This window comes from Phascolarctos cinereus, unplaced genomic scaffold, assembly GCF_003287225.1.
Source record: "Phascolarctos cinereus isolate Bilbo 61053 unplaced genomic scaffold, phaCin_HiC Scaffold_1;HRSCAF=81, whole genome shotgun sequence".
In the NCBI taxonomy this organism is placed as follows: domain Eukaryota; kingdom Metazoa; phylum Chordata; class Mammalia; order Diprotodontia; family Phascolarctidae; genus Phascolarctos; species Phascolarctos cinereus.
In genome coordinates, this window is record NW_027555514.1 from 204,300,043 (window position 1) to 204,309,035 (window position 8,993).

Consider the following 8,993-nt stretch of genomic DNA (forward strand, 5'->3'; position numbering starts at 1 on the left):
AACAATCTGGCCAGGGAGAAAGATGAGCTGGCCCTTTCACAGATCTAGTAGTTTCCATACCAAACATAGATATATTCCAAACTATTCCCCTAGGAACAAATTGAGCAGAGTGAGTAATATTTTCTAACTTAACACAATAATCTATAAAGTCTACATTAATTCCAAAACATATTGGGGGTGTGCCAGTTTTGCCTTTAAAATTGTATCCTAAAACATCCTTCATTTCTAAGTCTTTAATTCTCCAATCCCTTTGTCCAAAAATTTCTGCCCTTGTCCTGCGGTATAATGTCAATAACTGGATCATCCCAGTGAGTAGTCTCGGCCACGGGGGTTGTTAATGTATGACCAAAGCTGTAAAGTCTTTGCTTCAATAGTCATTGTTTGTAACAGCATCATCAGTTGCAGCAGCCATCCTGCCGAGCTTGCTCCTCGCTATCGCCTCCGGGCTGCTTCTGTTTTCTTATGTCCTTTTTCCTCTTTGGTATTTGAAGTTTCTGAAACCTCCGGGTCATCTCTGAGACAGATTCTGATGTTACGTTCAGGGATCCATATTGGTCCTTCTGCACCATCTGGAAAGACAGAAGCATACCCTCGTCCCCAGGTCAATAATCTATCTGGTCCAAACCAATGATTGGTTTTTGGGTCCTTCCACATGACTCTTTTTTGAGTCTTTTGTTCCTCATAATTACTCCCCTTATGTAATCTAAAGTGTTTTTCAGCTGGGGTACAGCCTTCTCTATCAGGAGTAAGAAAATTTAAAGCATATACTGCTTGAGCCAATTGTCTTCGTGGCCTACCCCTGGCTTCTCCCCCCTTTTGCTTTTGAAGAAATGTTTTAAGAGATCTATTTTTCCTTTCCACAATTGCTTGACCGGTAGGATTATAAGGAATCCTAATGTGGTGAATATGAAACGTAAGACAGAACGTACGAAATGCATGAGAAACATAAGCAGGGCCATTATCAGTTTTTAAAACTGAGGGCACACCAGAAATAGAAAAGCAATGAAGCATATGATCTATGACATTTTGTACTGCTTCCCCTGCTTGTGCAGTAGCCATAGTGAAGGAAGAATAAGTATCAACTGTTACATGAATAAATTGTAACTTTGCAAAACTGCTGTAATGAGTAACATCCATTTGCCAAATTTCTCCTGAATATAATCCGCGTGGATTAACAGCCATTTTATATGGTGTGGGTATATAAGGAAGACATTTACAGCAGGATTTTACTATCTGTCGAGCCTGTTCTCTAGTAATCCCAAATTGTTTCCTTAACATAGAGGCAGACTGATGAAATTTGTCATGTGATTCCTTAGCTTCCTCAACAGACAACATTAACAGGGTTGGTCTAGTGAGGTCATCAGCTATCTGATTCCCATGTGTAATAGGTCCTGGAAGCTCCGTATGTGAAGGAACATGTGTACAATATACTGGGGAAGTTCGTTCCCGAATAGTTTTTTGTAACATCATAAAAAGTTGCAATATATTATAATTAGATGACACTTTAATTTGAGCAGTTTCTATGTTATTAACCATTCCTACTGCATATTTACTGTCTGAAAATATATTAAGAGGACCAGAATATCTTTGTAGTACTAATATTATAGCATAAATTTCATTTTGTTGTGTAGAATCAAATGGTGTATGTGCTGCATATCTCTCATCAGGGGGAATAAAATATGTTGAAATGTGATGAGAGGAAGCGTCAGTAAAGGCACAGAGTGCTCCCACTATGGGATCCTTTTGCACTATCGTGTTAATAATCCACTGATGTTTCCTGGCAAATTGTAAAATTGGGTATTGGTATGTATTATCTATTTCCCCTTGAAAAATAGTAAGAAGCACCTGCCAAGAATGGTCTTGACTGAGCAATTCCTCTATTTGTTTTTTATCATAAGGTTGATGTATAATACTAGGGGCATTTCCAACTAATTGTAATATTCTTTTGCAGGCTTTCTTAGCCAAGTCTGCTACCATAGAAGGATATGTTTGAAGGGTATATTTCGGCTGTGAAGGCCGAAAAACCCACTCCAGTAACTTGTCTTTCTGATGTATACATCCAAAAGGTATATCTGGGGTATCTAATATTGTAACTTCTAAAGGCACACCAGATTCTATGCGATGAGCCATTGCAGTTTCAATTGATTCTTGTATTTTTTCTAATTGCTGTTTTGCTTTTGTAGTAAGTGTTCTAGGAGATGTAGGATCAGGGTCGCCTCTAAGAATATCATATAGATCCTTTAATTCATGAGTCCCTATTTTTAAATAAGATCTGATCCAATTAATGTCTCCTAGGAGTTTCTGAAAATCATTTAATGTTTTTAGTTTATCTTGTCTAATACATATCTTTTGAGGCTGAATTTCTTTCATCCCTACTAATTGTCCTAAGTACGAGTAAGGAGGTGCCTTTTGAATCTTTTCAGGTGCAATCTCTAACCCATGATCTCTAAGAGCGGTAAACATGTCCCCCATAATACTAGCTAATTGCTCTTTTTGTGGATGAGCACAAAGGATGTCATCCATATAATGAATTATGTATGCTTGGGGGTATTTTTTCCTGATGGGATCTATAGCATCTGCTACATATTGCTGACACATGGTGGGGCTATTCTTCATCCCTTGAGGAAGCACCTTCCACTGATATCTTTGGTAAGGTTGTTTCAAATTTTCTGATGGTAATGAGAATGCAAAGTATTTACAATCTTCTGCTCTAAGAGGTATAGTATAAAAACAATCTTTTAAATCAATTACCCACAAAGGCCAGTCTGCCGGGATTGCAATCGGAGAAGGCAGCCCTGGCTGTAAGGTTCCCATAGTTATCATACGAGCATTAACTTGTCTGAGATCTGTTAACATTCTCCATTTGCCTGATTTTTTCTTAATAGCAAATATAGGAGAATTCCATGGACTAGTGGAAAATTCTATATGACCTGCTGCCAATTGTCTGGTTATAATATCTCGAAGAGCCTTAATTTTTTCTAGACTAAGGGGCCACTGGTCCACCCATATGGGGGGCCCTTCTTTCCATGTTATCTTAGGAACCTGTACTGTTCTTTTCTTTTCGACCGTGACCCCTACTAAAAATTTTTGCTACTTACAGTAACATTCATATGTTTCAATAAATCTCTTCCCCAGAGGCAGTATGGAAGGTGTGGCAATACATATGGTCTAAATCTCCCTTGCTGCCCCTCCACTCTCCAAGTAAGCCATGCCGCGCTTTGTGCAGGAGCGGCTATTTCTCCTATTCCCTGTAACATCACATTTCCTTGATCTAGTGGCCAGTTTCTAGGCCAAGCCCGTAAGGTGACAACTGACTTATCAGCTCCAGTGTCTATTAACCCTTCAAATTCTTTTCCTTGTACCTCTATTTTTAGAGTTGGTCTGGCATCTGTGATAGTTCTATGCCAAAACAGTCCTGTGCTACCAAATCCTTCTGTCCCCCTTACCTTTTTTGTCATATTCCCCAGTTTTTTATAATCCATTACAATCATTTGTGCTATTCTTTCCCCTTTTTGAATGACAAAACGACAACGAGGAAAAGCATAAACCATAACCTCAATTTCTCCAGTGTAATCAGAGTCCACCACTCCAGGAATGACCATGAGTCCCCTAAGTGTCTGGGAACTACGGCCTAAGATTAAACCCACCATCCCTGGGGGTAATGGACCATGTACTCCAGTGGGAATACGTACAACTTCATCTCCAATGTTTTTATCAAGAGTGGAACTTAAATCTAATCCGGCACTACCTGGGGTGGCATGAATAAGGTCTAATATTGTGAGTCTTGTGGGCAGGAGCAGGGACTGGTTGAATCAATGACAGCGCTGCTCCTATTGTTTGGCGGGGCCGGAGCGGGCCCCTCCGGGGGTTTAAAGGCTGTCCATTAACATCTGAAGTAGATCTACATAATGAAGCCCAATGATTTCCTCTTTGACACCTAGGACAAGGAGTAGTAGGGGGCTGAGATGGTGTCTTCCTAAGATCCCTACAATCCTTTTTTATATGGCCAGGCCTTCCACAATTAAAACATTTTAACCTTCTCAGGTCCCTCTGATTGTTAGGAAAGGCAGCTGCTAGCATTTCTGCTTGGGCTGCTGCCATAGCCTGTACCTGAAATTGCGTGGTCCCTACACTCTCACACCGCTGAATCATTTCTGTAATATCCATATTGGACTTGCCGCCTTGTAAGGCTTTTTTACAATCAGCATTAGCATTTTCACTGGCCAATTTTTGAAGGAGTATTTCAGCTGCTTTTGAATCAGAAATGCTCCTTTGTATGGCTTGCGTAAGTCGGGCTACAAAATCTGGGAAAGTTTCTTGGGGGCCTTGCTTTATCTGAGTATACGAGGCTCCCCTATCTTGTTTCCCAGGAACCTTTAACCATGCCCCCGTGCAGCCTTCGTAATTTGTTCATATGCTACAAGTGGATAATCTAGCTGTTGCTGCAGTGCAGTAAACATTCCTGTCCCTGTGAGCTGCTCCAAAGAAACAGGAATCAATGTTCTTGTATTGTATCCTGCCTGCTCTTGGCATTGCTCAATAAATTCTGATTTCCATATTAGATAATCTCCTGGCTCCAAACATGTTTTTGCTAATGAATACCAATCATATGGGGCCATGGCTGTATTAGCTATTGAATCTAATAAAGTTTGTACATAGGGACTGTTTGGCCCATATTGTACTGAGGCTTGTTTTAATTCTCTTAAAACTTTGAATTCAAAATTCCTATGTTCCCTAATCATCTGTCCAGGATTATCTGGATTCTCTTCTTCATATAGTGGAAACATCATGCTTTTTGGGATAGCTAATTTTAAGTCCATAGGCACTTCTTCCCCTCTGCTTTCTGCCCTTTGTATTGTCTCTTCTAACAAGCCCTTACATATTAACTTTCTCCCAGGCTGTTGTTTAACTGAAGGTAAATACACATCTTTCTGTTGCTTAGGGGAATGCACATTTCTCTGTTGTATAAACACATCTTCCCTCTCCTCTTCAACTATGCTCAATTGTTCCTCAAAGGCTTTATGCATTTCTTCTTCCTCTTCTGTTCCTACCCCCTTATCTGCCCGTATCACTTTCTCAGCCACTAGTACTTTATCCAGGGGCGTAAGACATATTTTTAGCACATTCCACATTAAAAAGGTAGCAATCGAGAATGCACCAGGGCCCTCTTCTCTGTAATATTCTCTTAGTTGCTTGCCTACAATCTCCCATTTCTCTAAATCAATTGTCCCTTCTGGTGGAAACCATGGGCAGCATTTTTCTATAACTTCTAAAAATTCCTGTAACTGACTGTTTGGAATAACTAAACCTTTTTCTTTCACTATTTTCTTTAGTAATCTTAGGTAATACTCTCTATCTCTTTTTCCACTTTGTACTTGACCCATACTTTTGATCTTAAGGGCGCCTCTTAAGATCGAAAGTATATATGTGGGCCTTTCCAAAGCGACACTATATCTTATGCTCTAAATACCGAGCCTGTTTCTAAACTTTTTTCTAATCAATTTTTTTTTTAATTTTATAATCTCCCACGTAAGCCTGGTGATTTTTCCCCCCTCTTAATCCTAGTATTTCTATGGGGAAACTTGTAATGACCCTCGTGCCTTTTTACCTTAGTACTGCAAGCGTTGAGCCACTTCAGGACCTTGTTTCCTGGCGTAGTGACCAGCAAGGATTTCTTCCTCCGGAGCGTTCAAGGAACCGACCTCACTCTGACTTTTAGTCACTGTTCAGGCGCCAAAATGTTGCCCGCAACCAGATTGTACCCCGAAAGGAGAGGTGTGAAATAACTTATGACGTGGGCCAGGCAGAGTAGAATTACTGACTCTGTTTATTCATCTGAGGGCACAGAATATATAGGGAAAATCTAGCCTAACTTCAAAGAGTCCTCCCCATGAGATATTCCCCAGAACATCTGCTGAGGATGTAACAATCATGAATTTCCTCCTTATCAGGGTTCCTACATTGGGCTGTAGATTCCAAGGTTTTCCCAGGCGCCTAGGCGCCACCTGCATAGAGGAGTAAATATGTAAACCTAAGGTTCAAAGAGAGAGAAGGGATATCTCAGTGACGTCTTTATCAGGAAGGAATTTGGGGAGCCGTACCACTTAATCCTTTGAGCCCTTTGGGGTGAAAGCCTGAGCAGAGGTCACACTCTGCCTTGGATCTTAAACCCTTATCAGACTCTTAAGATCGGCCCTCAACACTTTCCAAATCTCTAAAACTCTTTACTCATACTACACAACTTGCCTTTGTTTGCTCAAATCCTACCTTTCAACCATATACCAGACTACATTCATTCCAATGAATATTTCCTTTATAATTTTAGTATGTATTGTTGTTCAGTGAACCCAATGACTTACTCCTGGTTTCATTTCCAGGGCAGAGAGGACAACTATAGTTTACAGCTACTGGACAGACCACAGGGAGCAAGAGCATTTGTGGGACAGTGTTTCTGGAGGCCTGGGCCCCAGAACACACCTCAGAAAACAACAGTAAGAAAGGCCTGAGGCTTGGGGCATCATTCCCCACATCTTGTGACTAGAACTTGATTATAATAATAACCTGCTAAAATGAAATAAAACCAAATAAAAATAAAAATGAGTAAGCAAGGAGAAAGAACCCAATCATAGATAGCTACTATGGAGATAGAGAAGATCTGGGTTCATATTCAGAGGAAGATAGGGAAGCTAAAAAAAAGCCATTTTTTTTCCCAATGAGAAATGTCAAATGGTCCCAAGACCCCCAAAAAAGTTCTTGGAAGAACTTTAAAAATCAAATAAGAGAGATAGAGGAAAAAGTAGGGAAAAAAATAAGAGCAACCCAAGAAAATCAAGAAAATTATGAAAAGAAATCAGCCAACTAGAAATAGAGAATCAAAAACTTAAGAAGAAAATGATTCCTTTAAAACTAGAATTGGGCCAGGGGAAGCTAATGATGTTATAAGATACCAAGAAATAACAAAATAAAATCAAAAGAATGAAAAATAGAAGACAAACTAAAATCTCAACAGAAAAACAACTCATCTGGAGAACATATTGAGGAAAGACAATATAAAAATAGCTAGATTATCTGAAAGCTATGATCAAAAAAAGAATTTTGATGCAATATTACAAGAAATTATAAGGGAAAATTTCCCTGAAGTTCAAGAACAAGAAGGCAAAGCAGAAATAGAAATAAAAAAAAATACACCAATCACCACCTGAAAGAGATCCCAGGAGGAAAACTTACAGGAATAATATAGCCAAGTTTCTAGGCTCCCAGGTTAAGGAGAAAATATTACAAGTAACAAGGTGGGGAAATGTAATATCATGGAGCTCCAATAAGGATTACAGAAGATCTAACAGCTACTATGTTGAAGGACCATAGGTCTTGGAATATTATATTTCATAGTGCAAAAGAGCTGGAGCTGCAACAAAGGGTAACTTACTCAACAAAGCTTAAGTCTAATCCTGAATGGAAAAAAAAACCAAGACATTTAACGAACTTAAAGACTTTGGGGTATTTGCGGCAAAAGTAGCAGAGCTTAATGGAAAATTCGATATATAAGATCCAGGAGAAATATAAGGTAAACATTAAAGACCAATTATTAAGGACTCAATAAGGTCAAAATGTTTACTTATTATATGAGAAAATGTTATCCGTATTCTTATGATAGTCATTACTTGGGAAGTTTAAAAGAAAGGTTTGGGCTGAGCTGTGTATGATGGAGTGATTTGTTAAAAAACAATACTGTGTAGGGAGATGCAAATGGGGCATGAAAGGAAGAACTGATACAGAAGAAGAAAGTGGTGGGGAGGGCACATAGTGCTGGGACCTTACTGCCATCAGAAATGGGTTGAAGAGGGAACTTTCACTCTCTCTCTCTCTCTTACTCTCTCTTATGCTCTCTCTCTCTCTCCCTCCCTCTCTCTCTCTCTCTCTCCTCTCTCTCTCTCTCTCTCTCTCTCTCTCTCTCTTTTCATACATACATACATACATATATATGTGTGTGTATATGTGTGTATATATAAATATACATATTTGTATATACACACACACACAAGGGGATAGGGTGGGGGAAGGGATAAGGGATAAGGACTCTTAGAGGGGTGGGTAGATTAAGGAATAAGAGGGCAAGATAACAGGTAGAAGTAAATTAGAGGAATGAGGAGAAATAGGGTAAATAGGATTAGAAGGATAATGGGGAAAAATAGGAAGGGGGGAAAATACACAAATAATTATAGTTTAGAATGTGAATGGGATGAATTTACTCAAATTTACTCAAAAAATAAAATAAAATAAAATAAAAATTAGCAGATTAAAAATCTGAATTCAACAACATGTTTCTTTCAGGAAACAATAAAAATGAGAGATACACACAAAAATAAAATAAAGGGTTGGAGTAGAACTTATATAAAAAGCAGAGGTAGTAATCATGATCTCAAACAAAGTAAAAGCTAAAATAACTTTAAAAGAGAAAAATAGGGAAACTACACTATGTATCACCAATATTATTCAATACTGTTTTAGATCATTTAAAATAACTAGACAGTATCAAATACCTGAGAGTGTACCTGCCAAAACAGGAACTATATGAACATAAACATAAAACACTTTTTGTACAAAGTCAGATTTAAATAATTTGAGTAATATTTATTGTTCATGGGTAGGTAAAGCCAATATAACTTTTTTTAAATGGCAATTTTATCTAACTAATCTATTTATTTAATGCCATCCCAATTGCATTACTAAAAAATTAACTTACTGAGTTAGAAAAAATGAACAAAGTTCATTTGGAATAACTAAAGGCCAAGAATTTCAAAGAAATGAGGGGGGAAAGTTATAAAGGAAGGAGATTCAGCAGTATCAGGCATTAAATTATTTTGTAAGATGAGAGCATTGTTGAAGTGTGAAATAGATAATTTTGATTATTTTAAATTAAAAATTTATTATGTAAATAAAAGCAATGTAGCCAAGAATAGAAAGAATGCAGAATATTGGGAAGAAAACTTCAT